The sequence below is a fragment of the Microtus ochrogaster genome, linkage group LG5 (genome assembly GCF_000317375.1).
Source record: "Microtus ochrogaster isolate Prairie Vole_2 linkage group LG5, MicOch1.0, whole genome shotgun sequence".
Classification (NCBI taxonomy): domain Eukaryota; kingdom Metazoa; phylum Chordata; class Mammalia; order Rodentia; family Cricetidae; genus Microtus; species Microtus ochrogaster.
Window position 1 is genome coordinate 27,643,412 of NC_022031.1, and position 22,802 is coordinate 27,666,213.

A 22,802-nucleotide genomic window follows, 5' to 3' on the forward strand; every position below is an offset into this window, starting at 1 on the left:
CACACACACACACACACACACACACACAAGTTTGTTTTCATTTAAAAGGGATTGGTTATAATAATTAATGGTCATAATCAAACTCTTTTAAAACAGGGATAAAATATACAAATTAGTATTTCATATTGATATGGCCTTTGGTTATTGATTCCAATTCAAGGTCAATTTTTTAATCTATCTATCTATCTATCTATCTATCTATCTATCTATCTATCTATCTATCTATCTATTTCTTCTTGTGTTTAAGATATTATGTTCATACAGATTATTAAAAATGTAATATGTAATTTAAAATTACAGATTAATAAAAAGTCATCTATAATAATCAAACTTTTAGTCTTGTTAGTTAGGTTTTCTATATATACAGAGGTATATTTCTGTTAGATAGATAATCTTCAACACTTCAAAGACATTCAGAATATGGCTTTTAAAATGTTTTAAGAACTTATACTTTCCTCAACAGTGAGACATGTCTGCTTCTGGCAGCACCAATTACTTCAGAGTGGTTGATAAGGATTAAAGAAAGTCATTATGGAATTTGCCTTCAATAGGACAAGGCTAGCTATTTGGATAAGTAACTGCTCTTAACTGGACTGTTTGATGGTATACTGTATGAACTGGACATGTAGGACCCATAAAAAAGTCACTACTGAACTGTTCAAAAGACAGGATGGTCCTTCAGGTTTTCTGCTTCACAGAAAAAGCTGTCAGACATTCTGCAGGACACATAGGAAAGCAACTGATGAATTTTGCCAGTATAAGGCAAAACAGATCTTCAAATTTCCTGCTTCACTAAACAGTCTGCCCGAATCTATGGGTCTTTAGGCTGAAAACAAATGCCCCAACATTACAAAAGAACTTTGGGTGACTGTCCAGACAACAAGATGTCTTGATCATTTCTAGAACTTTGGGAGTTGCTTACAATATACTTTCTGCTTACTTAGGTAATATTATATCCTTCTTTGTCTTTGATGAAGCTGAAGATAAGATAGAGTTTTCCTTACTTATAATCAAAGATAAATTAAATATGAAACTTTAGACTTACAATGATAAGATAGAGAATAGAATATTTACTTTAATTTTTGCCTAATACAAATAGACTAAATATTGTAACAGTAATTCTTGCCTGATAACTGTTTTATTATATATAATTTTTACTATGTTAAAATCAAGACATTCTTTTTTAATTAGACCAAAAGGGGCAGATGATCTGGGATGTTGTTTTGTATATATGTTACTTTTAATGGTTGATAAATGAAGTTGTTTCAGCCAATGACTTAACAGAGTAAAGTCATGTGGGAAATCTGAACAGAAATATATAGAGAGTATAGGCGGACTCTATACTCTCTGCCATGTAACTGCCGAAGGAGACAGATGCCAGAACATTACTGGTAAGTCACAGCTTTATGGTGATACATAGATTAATAGAAACGGCTTAATTTGAGATGTAAGAGCTAGTTAGGAATGCATGTGAGCCATTGGCCAAACAGTGTTGTAATTAATATAGTTTTGTGTGATTATTTGATTCTGGGTGGCTGAAAAACAAAAGTGCAATCTCCATTTACAGGACTACAAAAGAAATTAAGGAAATTCACAATATCCACAAATAACATAAAATATCTTGGAAACTCTAACCAAGCAAGTGAAAGATGTGTATGATAGAAACTTCAAGTCTTTAAGAAAGCAATGGAAGATGATATCAGAAGTTGCAAAGGTCCTACCCTACTAACAGATGGATAGGCTCAAGACAGTAAAAATGGATTCAACACAATTCCCACCCAAATTCCAACACAATTATATATAGATCTTGCAAGGACAATATACAATTTCATTTCAAAGAATAAGAACCCAGGATAGGTTTAAAAAAACTTGAATAATAAAAAACTTCTAGAGGTACCACCATCCCTGATTTCAAACAGTAATACAGAGCTATAGTAATAAAAATGCATGGTGTTAGCATACAAAAGACTTTGATCAACGTAATTGAATTATATGACAATAACTAAATCCACACACCTATGGATACCTGACTTTTGATAAAGGAGACAGAAATACACAATAAAATAAAGAAAGCATCTTCAACGAATGGTGCTGGCCTTATTAGATGCTGACATGTAGAGAATGCAAATGGATCTATGTTTATCACCCTCCACAAACTCAAATCCAAGTGGATCAAAGATCACAACATAAAATCAGATGTACTGAACCACAGAGAAGAGAAAGTAAGGTATAACTTTGAATTAACTGACACTGGAAAAATACTTTCTAGACTGAACACGATAACTCAGACACTTAGATCAACAATCAATCAGTGGGACATCATGAAACTTAAAATCTTCTGTAAAAGGAATTTGGCAATGCCTCTTCTGTTTCTATATTGTGAAATACATTAAGGTGTATAGGTATTAGGTCTTCTTGGAAGTTCTGGTAGAATTCCGCATTGAAACCATCTGTCCTGGGCTTTTTTTGGTAGGGAGGTTTTTGATAACTTCTTCTAATTCTTCACGACTAACAGGTCTATTTAGATTGTTCACCTGGTCCTGGTTTAACTTTGGTATATGGTATTTATCTAAAAAAGTGTCCATTTCCTTTACATTTTCCAGTTTTGTGGCATATAGGCTTTTGTAGTAAGATCTAATGATTCTCTGAATTTCCTCTGTGTCTGTGGTTATGTCCCCCTTTTCATTTCTGATCTTATTAATTTGCAAATTCTCTCTCTGCCGTTTGATTAGTTTGGATAGGGGTTTGTCAATCTTGTTGAATTTATCCAGGAACCAGCTTTTTGTTTCATTGATTCTTTGGATTGTTTTCTGTGTTTCTATTTTGTTGATTTCAGCCCTCAGTTTGATTATTTCCAGTCTTGTACTCCTCCTAGGTGAGTCTGCTTCTTTTTTTTCTAGAGCTTTCAGGTGGGCTGTTAAGTCTCCAATGTGAGCTTTCTCTGTTTTCTTTAAGTGGGCACTTAGTGCTATGAACTTTCCTCTTAGGACTGCTTTCATAGTGTCCCATACGTTTGAGTATGTTGTTTCTTTATTTTCATTGAATTCCAGGAAGACTTTAATTTCTTTATTAATTTCTTCCTTAATCCAGGTATGGTTCAGTAGTTGACTGTTCAGTTTCCATGAATTTGTAGGCTTTCTGGGGGTAGCATTGTTGTTGAATTCTAACTTTAATTTAGGGTGATCTGATAAGACACAGGCGGTTATTAATATTTTTTTGTAACTGTGCCCAAGCCGAGGTCCCCAGTTAGTTCCTTGAGCAGCTGAGGATAGGGAACCTGAAATGACCCTATCCTATAGCAATACTGACGAATATCTTGCATATCATCATAGAACCTTCATCTGGTGATGGATGGAGATAGAGACAGACCCACACTGGAGCACTGGACTGAGCTCCCAAGGTTCCAATGAGGAGCAGAAGGAGGGAGAAGATGAGCAAAGAAGTCGGGACCACGAGGGGTGCACCCACCCACAGTGGAGCTGATCTATTGGGAGCTCACCAAGGCCAGCTGGACTGTGACTGAAAAAGCATGGGATAAAACTGGACTCTCTGAACATGGCGAACAATGAGGGCTGATGAGAAGCCAAGGACAATGGCACGGGGTTTTGATCCTATGTAATGTGCTGGCTTTGTGGGAGCCTAGCCAGTTTGGATGTTCACTTTCCTAGATATGGACCGAGGGGAGAGGACCTAGGACTTAACACAGGGAACCCTGACTGCTCTTTGGCCTGGAGAGGGAGGGGGAGAGGAGTGGGGGGAGGGGGAGAAGTGTGGGAGGAGGGGGAAGGAAATGGGAGGCTGGGAGGAGGTGAAAACTTGTTTTTTTTTCTCCTTTTCTCAAGAAAAAAAAAGTTACCTCTAAAAAAAAATCTTCTGTAAAGCAAAGAACACTGCCAATAGGATAAAATGATAGCCCTCTAAATGGGAGAAAAATTCAGAAACTGTGTGTATCATAGAGGTCCAATATCCAAAATATATAAAGAACTCAAGAAACTGGATATCAAGAAAACAAATAATATAATTTTAAAATGGAGCTCAGATCTAAACAGATAATTTTCCATGAGGAATACAAAATGGCTGAGAAACACTCAAAGAAAGGGTCAACGTCTTTAGACATGAGGGAAATCCAAATGAAACTACTTTAAGATTCTATCTTATATCTTTCAGAAAGGCTAAGATCAATAAGACAAGTGACAGCTCATGCTGGCAAAGATGTGGAGCAAGGGGACACTCCTCCTTTGCTGGGGGAAGTGAAAATTGTACAGCCACTTTGGAATCCATTATGGTTGTTTCTCAGTAAATTGGCAATTGATTTACCTCAAGACTCAGCTATACTCTTCATCGTCCAACTTCCAAAGACACTTGTAGACCTATTCCTATGATTTAGTCTTAATCAGAGAAGTAGCATGTGGGATGTGTTATACAAATTCAAGTATTCAAAGATACTTTAGATAAGTTATCCTGTGAATATAGAAGACTACCTCTAAGAAATTGGAACTGAAAGGAAAAAGAGAGACCTAGCAATGGTGTCAAGCAGGGCTTTATTTGAAAACTACACTTACTGCAAAAAAAAAAAAAAAAAGTGGAAGGGGACTATCATTATGGTAAAGATTTCAAAAGAGAATCAGGTTATTACCTTGTTAGTTGAAATAGATGACCTTAAAATGATACTGTGAATGTGATATTTGAAAAGGTGGTTTCAGTTCAATCCAGGCTTCCTTTTAGCCTTCCCTATACGTTTCCTTCTTACTTCTAAGAACTCTCAAATCACTGTTTCTGTTTAGAGATTAGTGGTCACCAGAAAAGAAAAAAACACTAGCCCAAAAACAATGTCAGTCATAGTATTTCATTGTCCTCTAGTTAAGGAGTACAATCAACAAAAAGAAAAGAAAACCATTCCCAGTTTTTCAAAAATTTTTGATTTATGCTAATTCTAAAAGGAGATTTTTATTGATTTTTTTGAGCTCTACATTTTTCTAAAGGAGTTCTTTTACTTAACTTCAAAAGTTAATCTAAGTGACAAACATGAAATAAATTCTAGACAGTGTATTTATGATACCTAATTTCTAATTAGTGACACCTCTGCTGAGCAAATTTTAAGTACACTTACTTAAGAAATGTGTGAATCTCATAAAAATCCCTACTAGTGCACCCTTTAAAGAGTGGAAGACCCAACTTGCCCAGTGATTTATCATATGCATCTTTTGCCCTAAAATAGAACGGCTAAGTTCAAATTCACTTCACTAAATTGGATGTGACCTGACCTCCTTTTGGAAATATTTAGACGGTCACTCAAATTATGCTGAGTAACTTAAAGAGATAAGATATGCCCTATTAAAATGTTTAATAGTTCAGCTATTTCTCAAAATAGATTATACTTACATTAGTAATTCCAGATTAATGAAGGTTTTTAGATCCATTTCAATCAATGTGTGTAAGAGTTATTACTTCTGAAGAGACAGTAGCATTTGCTAAAATGTTTCAAGTATGATGTGAACAAAATGTTGATTTTCCTTTTAATAGGCATATTTAAAAATATTTGAAAGTGATCTAACAGTATTTCTATATTTTTTGGTTTACATCCAAATTTGTTGGAAGCCCAAACAGCTAAGACCAAAGGTAGCCAGCATTTTAAACTCTGTATGACACTAAAATGTCTAATTTGTGCATGTTGGTCTTGCTGAAATTTGAGGGCTCCTGGTCATGGATAAGTAACCACCCCACAGTTGAATGTCCTTAATAATACCATATTTAGCCCGGTTCCCACTATGTTATATGCCTGTCACCGAGTTTGATAGTTAGGGCTAAAGCACAGTTAGGTGCTTGTTCTCAGGCAGAATAAGCAAGCTTAATTATGACCTCCAGAAAAAGGTATAGCTATTAAGCCACTGACTTATCAGACATTCTTCCTTACTGTCTGATGATAAATCACAGCAAAGCAGAGCAAAAGAGTCAGTGCTCACACTGCTAATCCTTGGGAGGTTTGGAAGAGGCTATCTCTCCTGAGGTCTGTATCTATTTATATTGCTCTCAGAGTCCCTGAATGGCCCCTGCTTATCTCCAGCTTTAGATAATTTTTGCCTTTCGGTGTGTCACCTCACTGCTAAATCTGTTATCATGATGAGGAGGTTTAGGAAATTTGATCCACTGAAATGCTAATCCCCATGCCAATTATTACACAAAACAAGTTTTCTTCGCTGATTTGCCTTTGTTTATTTGATACTACAAATGTGAATTTTATGATTACAGTTTCAAACAATTGTTTAGCTCTAAAATGAAATAAGCATTGGATTTGATGAGCTTTTCTTTAGACAAGAGTTGTCTAAAGCAATTTACACTGATTCAAATGACCAGATGGCTTCCACTCTGTTTGCCACTGACCAAATAATGTGCAAATATTTTTATTTTCATAGAAGATGGTCTTGAGAATAAAATTTATATAATGTTCCCCTATAGTAAGTTTCTGTTCTAAGATGCACTCATCTTAATTTTGATTCTTCCATATGAAATAACTTCAACATGGAATTATTCCATCTAGAAATACAATGCCTGTTCTGGAATTTTTGTTATTTTTTGCTGCAATCCAAGTTTTATGAAGTCTTATCTCTGAGTATTTTATTAGGTTATTTGACTAGTAGTTAAATGTACTATATTTCAGTGTCATGAAACATTTGTAAATGTATGTTTTACCAAACTTCCAAACCAGTAAAATTCTCATGTGCTTATTAGCATAGTAGAATGAAAATTTGTAATGCATGGTTAGCCTATATTGTAAACAGGCAAGTTGTATTCAGGATAACTGTATTTTACTATTGACTTTTTCTCAGTAAGATAGTTATGTTTCAAGGTTTGGAAAGGATAAGGTTATCCAATTGTCATGATTGATCCTTAACTATTTGCATCTTCTTACATTGAGTACTGATGCCAGTTATTGAGGTAGTATTCTTCAGGGTGATAAAGGGGGCAATGAAATAATTCAGCCTTGACATTTCATTACACTTAAAGTCACCTAATAGAACATTTGATTTTTTTTTTAGCTTTTTTTTTTTATTAAGAAAGAAAAAAAAATTTCCACCTCCTCCCAGCCTCCCACTCCTCCCACTTTCCCCCCTCCTCCCACCCCCCCTCCTCTCCCCCTCCCTCTCGAGTCTGAAGAGCAGTCAGGGTTCCCTGCCCTGTGGAGAGTCCGAAGTCCTCCCCCCTCCATCCTGGTCTAGGAAGGTGAACATCCAAACTGGCTAGGCCCCCACAAAGCCAGAACAAGAAGTAGGATCAAAACCCAGTGCCATTGTCCTTGGCTTCTCAGCAGCCCTCATTGTCCGCCATATTCAGAGAGTCCGGGTTTATCCCCTGCTTTTCGAGTCACAATCCAGCTGGCATTGGTGAGCTCCCAATAGATCAGCCGTGAGAAGGGTTGGATGGGGAGAACCTGGGGCAACGGGATGATTGGGATACAGGAAGGTAGGATAGGGGAGCAGGGAAGCACATATCTTAATTAAGGGAGCCATCGTAGGGTTGGGTAGAGACTTGGACCTAGAGGGGCTTCCAGGTGCCTAAGGAGAGGTCCCCAGTTAGTTCCTGGGGCAGCTGAAGATAGGGAACCTGAAATGATCCTATCCTATAGCCTTACTGATGAATATTTTGCATATCACCATAGAACCTTCATCTGGCGGGACCCACACTGGAACACTGGACTGAGCTCCCAAAGTCCCAATGAGGAACAGAAGGAGGGAGAAGATGAGCAAGGAAGTCAGGACCAAGAGGGGTGCAACATTTGATATTTTTAATCTGAGTTAAAGGGTTTCTCCCTAAGCTATTGCTGATGGCAAAAGTGATGGAAAAGTAAAATATATGACTTTATAACTTCTGCAATTCTTCTTCCTTTGGGTGTATTTCAGTGCAAAGCACTTATGTAGGTGAGCACAAAAATGGTTCTTCAATTCCTCTATAGAAGCATAAGATACATGTCAGTATTTTTAACTTGAAAATGAGATGGCAACAATATCAGTTCATAGCTAAAATTGTTTCATAAAGGATTAGTTTCTGCACTTTGAATGTAAATTGAGAATACTTTAAAAATATTTTTCTTTTAAGGAACTTTTTTATAAAGGCAGAACTGGTAGAGATATAATATTGCAGGGACTAATGATAGCTGAATTTTAGAAGAGCTGAGGTTAATAGCTCACAGATTCACTTCATTGTTCTGCTTTAAGAAGTAACATTTTGAAATTGAAGTTTCCTTTTTTATTGTTTATTAATTTCTCTTTCATTTAACCCCATTTTCTGATATCAATGTAAATGACCCTACTGACAATAGAGTCTTCCTACAAAATCATTCCTTGTTTAACTGTTGCATACATCTATTTATATTATAGTCCTGCTCTTAATGTAAACACACAGCAATGCTTATAAGACACTGAAAAGTGGCTTACTTTTCTAAACCAACAATGATTATTTTAAGGAAACAAGCAGGAACATTCTTTATTTTAAACATAAAAAAGTATGATTTGAACAGAAAATTCAAATTATTTTCATTTTTGAAAGTGTTTACATTGTTAGCTCATTGTTGCAATATTTGAATATTATGAGTAAAATCCTATATTCAGTCATCAGTAACACACACACACACACACACACACACACACACACATACCTACTACATGGTTTGCTTTTGATTTGCAAAGTTTTAAAACTAAGTAATGTTAAGTCATTAAGGTGAGCATGTGCATATGAACATGGATGTATGCTTATTGATCCCAATCTGTTCACCTCCTTTCTCATATTGCAAAACATTTGTAGATTATATGTGTCACAGATCATAAATACTTGTTCTTTTCTAAGGTTCTGATGACCCATTCACTGAATGTCTAAAACTGTAAGAAAAATATCCTGTATACGGGCTTGCTCTTGATAACAGTTATTATTACAAAAATTAAAGGCAAACCTAATAATAGGAGTTATGCATAAATGGGTTTTATACAAAATTGAACATCATTCTTATGTGTTACACTATTGTGGAGGAAGTTTTTCTACTCCACATGCATTCAGTCAATACGTGCTATTTCCTCCTCAGACTGTTTTCTCGCTCTTCCTTTCTTGTCCCAGGGAACTGGCTTTCCATGCTGCCTTTCCCAGTTACCATTACACACACAGGTCACAAGGCAGGGATGCCTCAAAATGTTTTTTTTTTTATTCTATGAAATGGCTTTTTTAATGTGTTATCAAAGCATTAAGCAAATAAAAGAAACTTTAGCCCCGAGAAGAGAAATGTTAAACATGCAAGGCTTGAATGTTTATAGAAAGGTGGTTGCTATCCTTATGACCTGACCTAACAAAGGTCATCAAAATACACACAGACATCTTCATTCCTTGTGAGATAATGAAAGAGACAAAGAGAGTCATAAAAAAATACAGCAAAAGAAGAGGAGAGATTTTGTAAAGAGAAGTCATGCATTCAAATAAATTTTATTTCATTACACCCAATGAATAAAAAAAAGAGTTACTCTCCATTCAAACTACTTGTAGCTACTTACCTTGAAAGTTTTCTCAAGTTAGGATCCCTGAAAGGATTAATATAGGCACATTTGCTGTTTTATTACTTAAGATTTGGAGTTTCCTATATTTTATCTTTAATCTCTCTCTCCCACATACACATAGACACATAAACGCATACATGTATGTGCATTTTCCAAATACATTCTGATCTCCATAAGGAGGGGAATAGGTTCTAACGAATCTATTATTGTCATATATTTTTTGCGCTGAGAATAGTGGTTGGCCAGAGACACAGGAAATCAATATGCAAGTATGCAAAATAATCTGTTTTTTTTACAAGAATTAAAATCAGTCCAGATAAGCTGGTGATATTAGAGCTGAAGATCAGTGTAGGTCAGCTTAACAGTGATATCTGTCCACAATGAGCTCTGAAGTTAGGATAAAGAATGATGTGCTTGAAAGAGGGCCCTGATGGTGAAGACAGTAAGGCAACGTGAAATTTTTTCTCATTGTTCATGTGACTGCACAGCAAAGCTGTTTGGCATAATACTGTAGACGTGTGAGGTTGCCTCTCTTTTAGAAGCCTGCAGAGAACAAGCTAAGCACATATTTGCGACAAAGAATCTACTTTGATAATATCCTTCTATCTGAAGTGGAGTTGATAAAGATATTTTTTCCCATTCTATAGGCTGCCTATTTGTCCAGTTTATTGTGTTCTTTGCCTTACAGAAGCTTTTCAGTTTCATGAGGTCCCATTTATTGATTTTTGATGTTAGTGCCTACACTATCAGTGTTTTTTTCAGGGAGTTCTCCCCTGTACCAATGCACTGACGACGATTTCACACTTCCTCTTCTTCCAGGTTCAGTGTATCTGGTTTTATGTTGAGGTCTTCCATCCACGTGTACTTCAGTTGTATGCAGGGTAGTAAGTATGGATTTACTTGCATTCTTCTCCCTGCAGATATTCATTTGTTGAAGATGCCTTCCATTCTGTATTTATGGCTTCTTTATCGAACATTATGCCATAATAGGTGTGTAGATTTATGTTTGGACCTTCAATTAGATTCCATTGGTCAACCTATCTCTTTTTATACCAATACTATGCAATTTTACAAAGAACTCTAGAAACTAGATATAAGTTCTAGTTTATATCTAGTTTTAAATTTAAATAAATCTAAAGTAAAAAAAAATCATTTTAAAAATGGGGTACAGGTCTAAACAGAGATTTCTCTATAGAGAAATTCAAACAGATGAGAAACACTTAAAGAATTGTTCAACGTTCTTAGCCATCAGGGAAATGCAAATAAAAATGACTCTGAGATTCCTTTTTATACCTGTCAGAATTGCTAAGATCAAAAACAGAATTGACAGTTTATGCTGTGGACCAAGGGGAATACTCCTCCATGCTGGTGGGAGTGTGAGTTTGCACAGTCAGTATGGAAATCAATATGACTGTTTCTCAGAAAATTGATAATTACCTACCTCAGGACCTAGCTATAAAACTCTTGGGCATCTGCCTAAATGATATTCACTCCTTCCACAAGGACACTTGCTCAACTATGTTCCTATCAGCTTTATTCATAATAGCCAGAAATTGGAAACAACCTAGATGTCCCTCAACTGAATAATGGATAAAGATGATGTGGCACATTTGCACAATGGAATATTACTCAGCTATTAAAGAAATGACATGAAATGCACAGAAAATAGGTGGGAAAAATTATCCTGAGTAAGATAACTCAGGCCCAGAAAAGTAAATATGATATACACTCACCTATAAGTAGATATTAGTCATTAAGTAAATGATACCCAAGTTACAATCCTTTGACCCAGAGAAGTTATTATAAGAGGAGGACTCTTGGGAAGAGGCCACAAGGATCTTTCTGGGAAGGGGAAATAGAGTAGATTTTATAGTGGCCTGGGTGCATGGGGGATGGCAGTGGGAAGGATCATGTGTGAGGTATGATGGAGGGAGAGAGGGAAAGGAGAGACACACAGCTGAATCGAGGGACATTTGGGGGATGATGTGAAAACCCAATGCAGTGGAAATTTCTTGGACTCTTTGGTGGTGATCCTAGTGAAGACGCCTAATAAAGGGAGATACAGAAGCTGACTGCCTATCTCTTGTAGCCAGGAAAGGCTCCCAATTGTGGGACTGGGTTGCATTTACTTGAGTTGTTGGTTAATCGTGTTCTGTGGAGATCCCCAAACAACCCACGCTGATGCTAGTACAGAAGATTTCTCTGAATAAACTGATGGCACAGTCCCATTGTCGCTGTGGTGTATAACATCCACACAGCTCATTGAAGAACATGGAGTCTGCATGGAGTCCTCCACCCGGGATTCTAGTCTCTTTGATCAGGAACACACTCTGCAGGCTCCCAAAGAAGAAATGTGTTTGCCAATCCAGTCGCAAAACCTTTGATCTGCCTGTAAGATGTTCTGGGACAATGGTGGTGCAGAACTTGTGGGAGTGACCAACCAATGTTTGGTTTTATGTGAGGCCCACTCCACAAGAGGGAGCCCATGCCTGACACTGCTTGGTCATGGACTCTAGACTTGATAGCACAGAGACCTAGGGTAGACCAAACATGACTGGTCTAAAAATATCATGAACGATTTCTAATGATATTCTTCCTTGTCTAATCATCATCAGAGATGTTCCCCTGGCAGCAGATGGGAGCAGATGCAGAGAACTGTAGCCTGACTATGTGGAGAGAGTCCAAATTGGACATCCCCACCAGGTTCTCCCTTCAAAGATGGGGGATTTTGCCTAAGAGGGGTCAGAAAGTTTGTAGAAGTCAGAGGGAATGGAGGGCACCTGGAGAACATGGCCCTCTGAATCAACTAAACAGGGATCACATGGACTCACAGAGACTGAAGCAGCAAGCATCCGGCATGCAGGGCTCTGCACTAGGTCTTCTGCGTAGACGCTATGGCTGTTAGCTTGTTGTTTTTGTGGGATTCCTAACTGTGGGAGTAGCTGTTCTTAAGTTTTTGCCTGCTTCTGTTGCATTGCTTTGTACAGCCTTGGTGTAAAGGCTTTTGCCCTGGCTTACTGTGTTTTGTTTTGTCCTATTTAGTTGTTGTGTCTTGGAGGTCTGCTCTTTTCTAAATTGTTACAGAGCAGGAATAAATTAGAGAAGAGGACATGTGATGGGAGCTGGGAGCAGTGGACAGAAGGGAAATCATGGTGAGGATATATTGTATGAGAGAAGAATCTATCTATCTATCTTTTTTCTTTCTTTTTTAATTTATTAATTAACTTATTTATTAAAGATTTCTGTCTCTTCCCCGCCACCGCCTCCCATTTCCCTCCCCTTCCCCCAATCAAGTCCCCCTCCCTCATCAGCCCAAAGAGCAATCAGGGTTCCCTGCCCTGTGGGAAGTCCAAGGACCACCCACCTCCATCCAGGTCTAGTAAGGTGAGCATCCAAACTGCCTAGGCTCCCCCAAAGCCAGTATGTGCAGTAGGATCAAAACCCATTGCCATTGATCTTGAGTTCTCAGTAGTCCTCATTGTCCGCTATGTTCAGCAAGTCCGGTTTTATCCCAGGCTTTTTCAGACCCAGGCCAGCTGGCCTTGGTGAGTTCCCAATAGAACATCCCCATTGTCTCAGTGTGTGGGTGCACCCCTCGCAGTCCTGAGTTCCTTGCTCGTGCTCTCTCTCCTTCTGCTCCTGATTTGGACCTTGAGATTTCTGTCCGGTGCTCCAATGTGGGTCTCTGTCTCTGTCTCCTTTCATCACCTGATGAAGGTTAATATTCAGGAGGATGCCTATACGTTTTTCTTTGGGTTCTCCTTCTTATTTAGCTTCTCTAGGATCACTAATTATAGGCTCAATGTCCTTTATTTATGGCTAGAAACCAAATATTAGTGAGTACATCCCATGTTCCTCTTTTTGGGTCTGGCTTACCTCACTCAGGATAGTGTTTTCTATTTCCATCCATTTGCATGCAAAATTTAAGAAGTCCTTGTTTTTTACTGCTGAGTAGTACTCTAATATGTATATATTCCATACTCTCTTCATCCATTCTTCCATTGAAGGACATCTAGGTTGTTTCCAGGTTCTGGCTATCACAAAAAATGCTGCTATGAACATAGTTGAGCATATATTTTTGTTGTATGATAGGGCATCTCTTGGGTATATTCCCAAGAGTGAGTATCTATCTATCTGTCTGTCTGTCTGTCTGTCTATCTATCTATCTATCTATCTATCTATCTATCTATCTATCTATCTATCTATCATCTACCTACCTATCTACTTGGATGCCTTTTACCTTCTTCCCAATATGTATTTTAGTTCTTTAAGATAATTGTAATTAAATGTTGTAAATTTCTGCAGCTTTTAAGATAAATGTTTTTTAGAAATATAATTAGAACAAGAGAAAAAAAAAACACCACAAAACTTTTGACTTTGGCCACAGAAGGCAAGGGATTTTATCACAAGCATTCATCCTGTGTTTTAGGACTGCAATGATCATAAATCCAAACAAAACCGAACAAACACATGTTATGGTTTGAGTTAAGCAAACAGCTACGGAAAACATGGCAATCACCAGGTATCTGTGTAAACTTACAGTTGATTGCCACTTTATGCATGTGTATTCATGTGAGGTGCTGACCCTGTTTTATGAAACCTTGCTAAGAGGAAAAAAAATACTGGTTTTAGGATTTTATTAGATTTCTCCCAGAAGAAAGAATTCTGAACCTCTTATAAATCTTGCCAGTCTCTCTAAATCTGAGAAAAATATTAGAATACTCTGAGCAAAGGTGAAGCACTTGTGTTTATTTTCTCTCTTATTTTTCAGCAGAGAAATCTCAAGGCAAATACAGTTTTGTGCAGAGTCAAGGCTGCTCTCTGGAGTTGTTGATTTCTTTCTCAGCCTCTCCCTTAGTGCTTGTAGGAGATAGCAAGTTAAAGACTAATCTTGAATGGAAAAAAAAGGCAAAAAAAAAAGGACACTGGTGTTCAAAAGGCAACTCGAGTAAGATAAAGACAGCCCAAATGTGCTTTCAACATCAAATACTCTAATTCTATATTTAGACATGACGACACTGACCATTTAAGTAAGTTAGACATATTCACATAAGCATTTTATTAATGCTTACTGTGCAACTGGAACTCTTCACAGCTGCTACTTCCAAACTTATCCTAAAATCAAATTGTCTTCCATATAAATGACATAGGGAAGAAAAGAAACGGTGTTCAGGGCATATGCTATTAACCCTGATGTTCGGGCCTGATAAATCACTATAACTTAAAAAAACACCATTGCTGTGGAGGCAAAGGGGCATATGGAATATTGATAATGAGGAGCACAGGTACGGACTGACAGAGGAAAAAGAAGTAGCTAACACCCACTATTAGTATATGCCAATTATAATACATTGGCCAATTATAATTTGCCAATGTTAGTAGCAATGGAACTTTGTGTGTTTTGTATCCATGTGTTATTCACCTAGATGTAGAGATCTGTCTTGAGGAAGTCAAGGGAAGACACACTGAGGCTACACTTGCCAGCATTGAGCAGCTGCTGGAACTGAAGAACATAACACATTAAATAATCACGTTCTATATGTTCTTGAGGTAGTGAAATAAACAGGTGAAATTCTTCAACACAGACCAAGAAGAATGCACAGAATTTTGTGCTGATAAGGTTGTTTCATAGTTTGGGTAGGTGTGACCCAAAAACATCTCTGCATAACTTGACCATCACTGTGGGAGGGCAAAGGAGTCTGCAATGAACATTTATCCCATATAAGTAGAGTGAAGAGTGTCTGATACAGCCACAATATTTTACCTTTCAGTGTCTTTGTCCCTTTTTTAAAAGGCAATATCCAAAAGCCCAGCATTACTAATCTCTTTTTCCATTAAATTCTGCTGCTGGAGAAGATTCTTTTTTATCTTCCTAGTGATAAGATATCCCTCCCACTTAGCTTTGAAAATACAGGCAACTAGCCAGCTGCAATGAAACCATACAAACCTGTTGCAAGAAAAAAAAATGCTCTTATTTTTTAAATATTTCTTTGAAATTAGGTGTCAGAGAAGCTATACCCATGAAACCATAATAACATGGCTGCCTAAACAAGACTTATTTTCCTAATAAGCTATTTTATTTTGGCTCAAAGTGAGCCAATGATTTTTGTGCATTGTCAACATGGAGGAAGCTAAACAGATCTCAAAGGAAAGAACACTGTGATATGGAATGTTCTCTTCGAGCTTCTGTCTAGCAGCTATTTTTAGGCTGAAGGAAATTAAGCCTGGGAGCAATAAGAGCCTAAAAGGAACACATTCATTCAGCCATTCATCTGCCCACCTTGAGATCTCATTCTAAAGTGAGATCTATTAGGAGATTAGCAAACACATGAATTTTTTTTTAAAATGAATTCTTACGCTTTGTATTCTTTGCGAAAGACATGTGAAATAATGAGAATCTATTACACTCCCTGTCAAGAACACCGTTACCTCCGTCACTCTGAAAGGAATCTAATTCAACTCATGATGCCTCATATGATAAACAGCAGGCAACATTGCATTAAACAGGTGTTGTGAGAGAGTCAGAAATGTGACATTTGGTTGCTGGCAGTTTTTGAGACTCACTGCCCCCACTTCCTTTCTTGTTCTATATTTCCAAAAGCTCTCATGCCCCTGCCTTGTATTGGTGGGAAGTTCAAACCATGAGCTCTTGGGTAAATAGACCTCATCTTGTGTGCACTCGTCATAAGGCAGTTACATTCTACTCTTTCAGCTCTTTTCAGACTTTTGAGGAGCTTTTCCGCCCTCCCAGAATGTCTCACTGTGTGAATAGTAAGTTCTTCCTACTGTCTGAGGCATTTATGCTATCATATATTGCAATATTTAATTCAACTTTTTCTCCCCATTTCTCCAGGCAACCATAAGATGCTATCATTTGCATTCATGTGTCCATATGGATGCATCAGCCATCATATGTGACATTCACTGCTACCAGTGGAACGGCAGACCTCATGTGTACATGTAGTAGAGTTTCAAATTCATCTGAGGCTATAGCAATATTTACAGGACTAGTTCTTGATGGGCAGTTGTTACCCGATCTTTTTGTGGTGAGTTCCTCTGACATTTGTGCCATCTCTACACTCATAGCCTAGCTCCAACCAAGCACTTCTTGCTTTTCTCTCTTTTATAATTAAAATATAATTATATCATCCCCACTCCCTCTCCTCTCCAAATTCCAGTATGTCTCCCTCACTCTCTCTCTAATTCATGACCTACTTTTTTTCTTTATGCATTATTGCTGCATAGCTCTGTGTGTGGTGTGCATGTGTATGTATGAAAAATATATAAAATGAGTTGCTTGAGTCCATTTAGTGATATATATATATATATATATATATATATATATATATATATATATCTCATATTCCAATATGTTCTTCCTCTCTTCTGCCTACCCTTCAATCTACATTTTTATCCTAAATTAAACTTCTTTTTCTGACAAGTTAGGAAAATGAAACCTGATTCTTCTTCTTCTTGATGTTTTTAAATGAGTGGTTAATTTCCTAAGCAACACCCTCAAGCTGTGTTATGACTGCAATTTACTTAGAGTGGGGTTCTTTAAAAATGAAAGAAGGAAATCATGTCTGGTACTGGAAACGTAGCCAAGTACCTGTGGCTTGTGTAGTCATGCGCTTTAGAAGAGAACCTATTACTACCATTTCATCAAATCTGAAAATTTCCAACTGCATTCTAAATACTTATCCTTATACAGTTGAAGTGTAGCTTTCACCTCTAGTCAAAGAAACTTTCTTTTAGAAACAAAGACCATTGCAGAAAGCTATAACAAGTCAAAAATTCAGAGAACAATGAACTATAGTGTGTCTTGCCCCTACTGATAGATTTACAACACGACTCCTATACAGAAGGCTCTGGAAACATTATGGAAGAGGGGCTGGTAACATTACAAGAGCCAGAGAACCAAGAAGTCTGTTGTGAGATTGTGGCTTCTACATATGGCAGGGAATCTTAACTCATGAAATCTCAACCATATGAATGCCTAAACAAGGCCGGAACAATGATAGCAATAGTTGGCATGCCCTCATGGGTAGGAGAGATTTTGTGGGTCCCCCTCATTCAACTTTAGATGAAGGGATACAGGAAATAAACGACTTCTGGGAGAGGAACAAGTACAATCTACTCCATGTGATCAACACACACACACATACACACACACACACACACACACACACACACACACACACAAAAACGTTCAGTTGTAAAATTGCTCTTGAGATGAGAAATTATGACCAAATTTCTTATCTAAAAGAACTATGCCAGAGCACGAAAAATAAAAACAAATCATGAGGAGAGTTGGAGATACAGCCTTGTGAGTACAAGCATGAGGACCTGAATTCGTTTCCCGGCTGCATGTAAAAGCCAGGAATGGCAGAAAGCATCTGTAACCTCACTTCTAGGGAGGGAGACTGGTAGACCGTGAGAAGTCACTGTCCAGTCAGCCTAATCCATCAGTGAATGCCAACTTCAGTAAGAAACCCTGCCTCTAAAAACAAGGAAGTGTGTGGTAGGGGAGGGCATTTTATGGTGACCTCCCTCCTGCATACACATAAGCATGCATATGTCGACATGCCCATACACTGTACACACAGACATGTACACACACAGGAACATTTACACCACACATGAGAGAGCGCGCGCGAGAGAGAGATCATAAGAAGGAAATTGTCCGCTGTCTCGAAAAACAAAAAAAACAAAAAAAAAAAAAAAGAAGGAAATTGTCTTGTGAGAATATCTCTAACACTGAAAACATAATTGTGGGCAGGGGTCAGTGAGAGAGAGGTAAATACCAAGCTAGTTTTAGAAATAAATATTCTTGAACTAGGAAAACGTTTGAGTAAAAAAATAAAAAGCTGACTCAGACCATGCTGATTTAATAAGAAGATGCACACTACCAAAGACATCCTTTCAAAATGTCTAAGCTCAAAAAATAAAGAGAAATATTTCCTCCCTTAAAGAACAAGGAACCAATAATGGAAAATAAAATAGTCACATTGTCATGTATTTATTCTTTGGTCTTGGAAACAAATACAATACAGTAGTCCACTTAAACCAACTGAGGAAAGAATACAACATGCTCCGAGCTTTAAAGTCAGTTAATGTATAAGTAGGGTAAAAGAGGGAGAAACATCTAGAAGTTGCACAAATGTATGTGGTATAGCATGCAAGAGTATTATCTAATAAAAAATCTTAAGTGGTAGACCATAAACAAAGACAGTTCAGCCACAGAGAAATCAGGGTGCAAAAACTATGGAGACTGGAATAGTGGGGAGCCAATAAACTTTCTATACATGAGCTCAATTAACTTGGGCCAGGAGGACTTTAGAAACCTAAGTAGTTCAATGCAAAGCCAATTTCAGTGTCACTGAGCCACTCCAGCAACACTCGAGGAGAGAGAGTGGGTGCCAGGGTTGAAAGAGGAGTAGGAGATGCTTTAATGTTCCCAATTGTAAAAAGGGAGGAAAGGAAGATAATGACAAGGAAAAGTGCTTTAAGAGTCTTGTGTTATTACAGAGCAAGTGAATCAGAATTAAAAGATGGGAGAACACATCTCGGAATAATGAATAAAGCTAGGTGGCTTCATTATGGGTGAAGGCAAAGGGACTAATATTGGAGGCTTTAGAATTACAGCAGAAACTCAACTTTAATTTGGGACGCTGCAGCAACTTCATCCACTCACTCAGAACAATAGCAATGTGTATGATGTGTATGCTGTTCTTTAGTAATTATTATAAATTATATCTTCATACTAAGTTACGATGTGGTATATTTGTATAGTGAGAGTTCTAACATAATTTCTCATTTCAAATGTGAATATATGGATGAATTCTTAATTCATAACTTAAAAGATTTCTGAGGCATAGAGTGTAGACCAGTCTAAACTGAGGTATTACACGCTTGATTCATTTATTTTCCACTGAGTTAAGATTCTCGGTGTCATTTTTATTTTTACCTTATTTAATTTTTTGTCCCTGGTTCTAAACAGGCAAAATAACATTTTTCTTTTTTTTTGCTAGCCCTATAATAATGAAGTGCCAGAGATGGGGAAACTTACAAATAGAAACTGATGTTTTCACACTTCTGGAGATGAGAAATATATACCCTGTATAAGGACAGTGAAAGAATAAAGACATTGTTTGTTTTCTCCCGTTTGCTCTTACCTTGTCAGCACAACCATTCCTTCATTGCTACTGGAACCTACTTCCTTGGGATTCCAGCATACACAAAAGGGCAGCTGAGACACCCAGCTTCGTGGGACTGATCAACTACAAGATTCTTGGATTTTTCATTCCCAGATAGCCACTGGAGGACTATAGCATGCAATTAATTCCAATAAATCCACACACACACACACACACACACACACACACACACACACACACACACACATATATATATGGGGAGAGAGAGAGATTCATTTTATAATTTCTTTCACTCTAGAGACCCCTGAATAATATGGTTTAGTTCACCCACATAACCTTGTTTTCACCCCTTTAAAAGCCATATCTTTAAAATACAATCACATTCTAAGGTATTGGGGGTCAGGACTTCAACATATGGATGGATTAGGAACATAATTCAGCTCATACATAGGAATATATCAAAACTGTGACTTCTTCCTGTGGTTTCTGAGAAGTCCTATGCCTGAGATCTTCAGGTCACTGTGTACTTCTTCAATTACTCAATAAACTTATAAACCCTCTGGAAGAAACCCAGGAGAATCAAACAAACCCTTTGTGTATTTAGAGATATTAACATTGGGTTCATTCCTATTTACTTTTGGAGATCTATTATGAATCTATTTAACAGAGATATTGAGAAGTCACACACAGAGTAAGTAGCTCACCTCCCTGCTTCCCCTTTATCTATTCAGTAAGTACCCTCCTCTCTCTGTTCAGACATCATTGAAGAACTTCCATTGGTTCTGTACTCTTGGGCAAGTGGGCATAATTTACAAAATATAAATCACCGAATTTCTTAGTGGATTTTTCTAAAATGTTTTGCTAAAGCATAGCACAGGCAGATAAATGGGGTTTCCTCTGTATGTATGACAAAATAATAGAGACAACTGCAATATTTTGTCCCATTCTTTCTCTAACAATCAGGTTGCTAAAGCAAAGGGGTTTTTTTTTTCTCACTTGTTTTTTCCTCTACAGCCCGGGTACAGAACATAAAACTTTAATTTGTGGAAGACCGAGACTATGAAGCTGAAACTACAAACCGCATAGCAACGAAAACAGATGTGAAATGGTGACAGTCATGAATCAGCAGCGTAATAAGCCATAACACAGAGCACGAACCCGGAGGGCTGTCTGGGGAAGATTGTCTTGCTGCCTCTCCCTTAGAGTTGGGGTTCCATTGATGTTCACTGAAGTTTCATATAAACTGCAGGGAACCATGGGTAGCTACAGGTGACAAGCGCCTTGTCATGCAGACAGTCTGGGTATTATAAGTGTCAAGGAACATAGGGGTTGAGTAACAGAGAAAGAAAACCTGAAAGAAAAGTTTCAGAAATTGGACGACAGAACCACAGCAGAGAGCCCTCAAAAGGCTGTGTGAAAGACGTTGTGATGTGCTGGACGAGTTCATTATTCAACAAAGACTGTGACAGAGACACAGGGGCCCCCCTGAAGACAGCAGGATTTCTTTTTATTGATACTTGTTCCTATGCCTATGGAACATTCCTAAAGATTGCAGTTTCTAGTCACTTTGAGATTAAGTATCGCGATTCACTCTGTTAAGACCATGGAAAGTCACAATTGGGGAGATGTTTCCTTTGTTTGGAAGCATTTATTACTGGTGATTGAATTTGCATCTTTTTCTTGCTATGGTAATGGTGAAAACATGTTTAAATATCACGATGAGAATATATAAAGGCCCATCAACTGAAGTAATAGCACTGACAAAATTCCTGGTGAAAGGTGACCTACTGATCTATTCCGATCCTGTACTGTGCAAAACAGAATCTGAAAAACAAAGGCACTGTTACTTCTAGTGCTATAATTCGAGGTCAGCATTGCCAAATCGTTTATCAGGAAGAATCTACAAGACCAGAGTGAGGCACATAGAAAAGGTTTTTTTCTGATGACAGGCAAAAGAAAAGTCCAAGGACAATAACCTCACTTTCTTGGACAAAGCAACAGAAAGAAAAGAAAAAAAAAACTGAGAACAAGTGAACTTGAGTGCCTGAGACTGAGTCAAACCAGATGCCACCCTGATCATCAATTAGGAAAAATCAGCAGAAATGGGAAGACCAAAGAAGAAAGGTTACTGAGATACAGAAAAAATAAGTCATCTTCAAACACTCTATTCTGAGAATTGCTATGAGCATAAGAAATGGAAACTGTTCAAATTGGCAACACTGCTTCTTATGGTAGAATTGATTTGACCTCTAACTACTGATTGAAAAACAATTCCTATAAACTCTTAAAAGTGACATGACACAGTAATGTTGCATTGTTTCATTTCACATTGCCTTAGATGATTGACTTAAAAGAAATAACCTTTCTGCTGGTCTCCATTATTCACAGTCACCCTATTATTTTCAGGGTAGCTTAAAGCAAAAGAATATGTAGAGGAGAATAACAGTAAAGACTGCTCAATGTATGCTCAGGAAAATGACTGCGTGCAAAAGCCTAAGCTTTATGGAGGTCAGCACTGACTTGTGTGCTAGAAAGTGGTGAACATAGCAAGCAATGGGCTTACATTTTGGAACTAAACAATAGTTAGCATACAGCTCCAGCAGCTGTCAATAGACCTTCGAGTAACTTTGTTTCTACTACAGGTGTACCTAATATTTGAGCTTTTAATCATACTCCTCTTGCACACCTTCGCCAAATAAAGGATCAGCAAGTTCATTATTGCATAATAATGAGCTTACTATAAATATATCTATTGTGATTAGAAAGTTCAAACCCAAAGTCAGTGAGCTTCTCTCACCAAACAGGTTATAGGCCATCCTTTTGCTATTGTTGTTTGGGTTTTGTTTGTGTGTTTATTTTTGTTGTTTATAGCCCTGGCTGTTTGAGAATTCTCTGGGTAGTCCTGGCTGATCTGGAATTTGTAGAAAGCTGCCTGTCTCTGCCTCTTGAGTGCTAAGATTAAATGTGTGCACAACCAGACCATCTTAAGTTACATTTCGCCTCTGTGGATGTTGTCACTTTACCTACTAATGTGCACGGACGCAAGTCAGACAGGAACAGAATAAAATTTAAAAAAAAAAAGTCTTTATGGTGAATAACGTATTTCTAA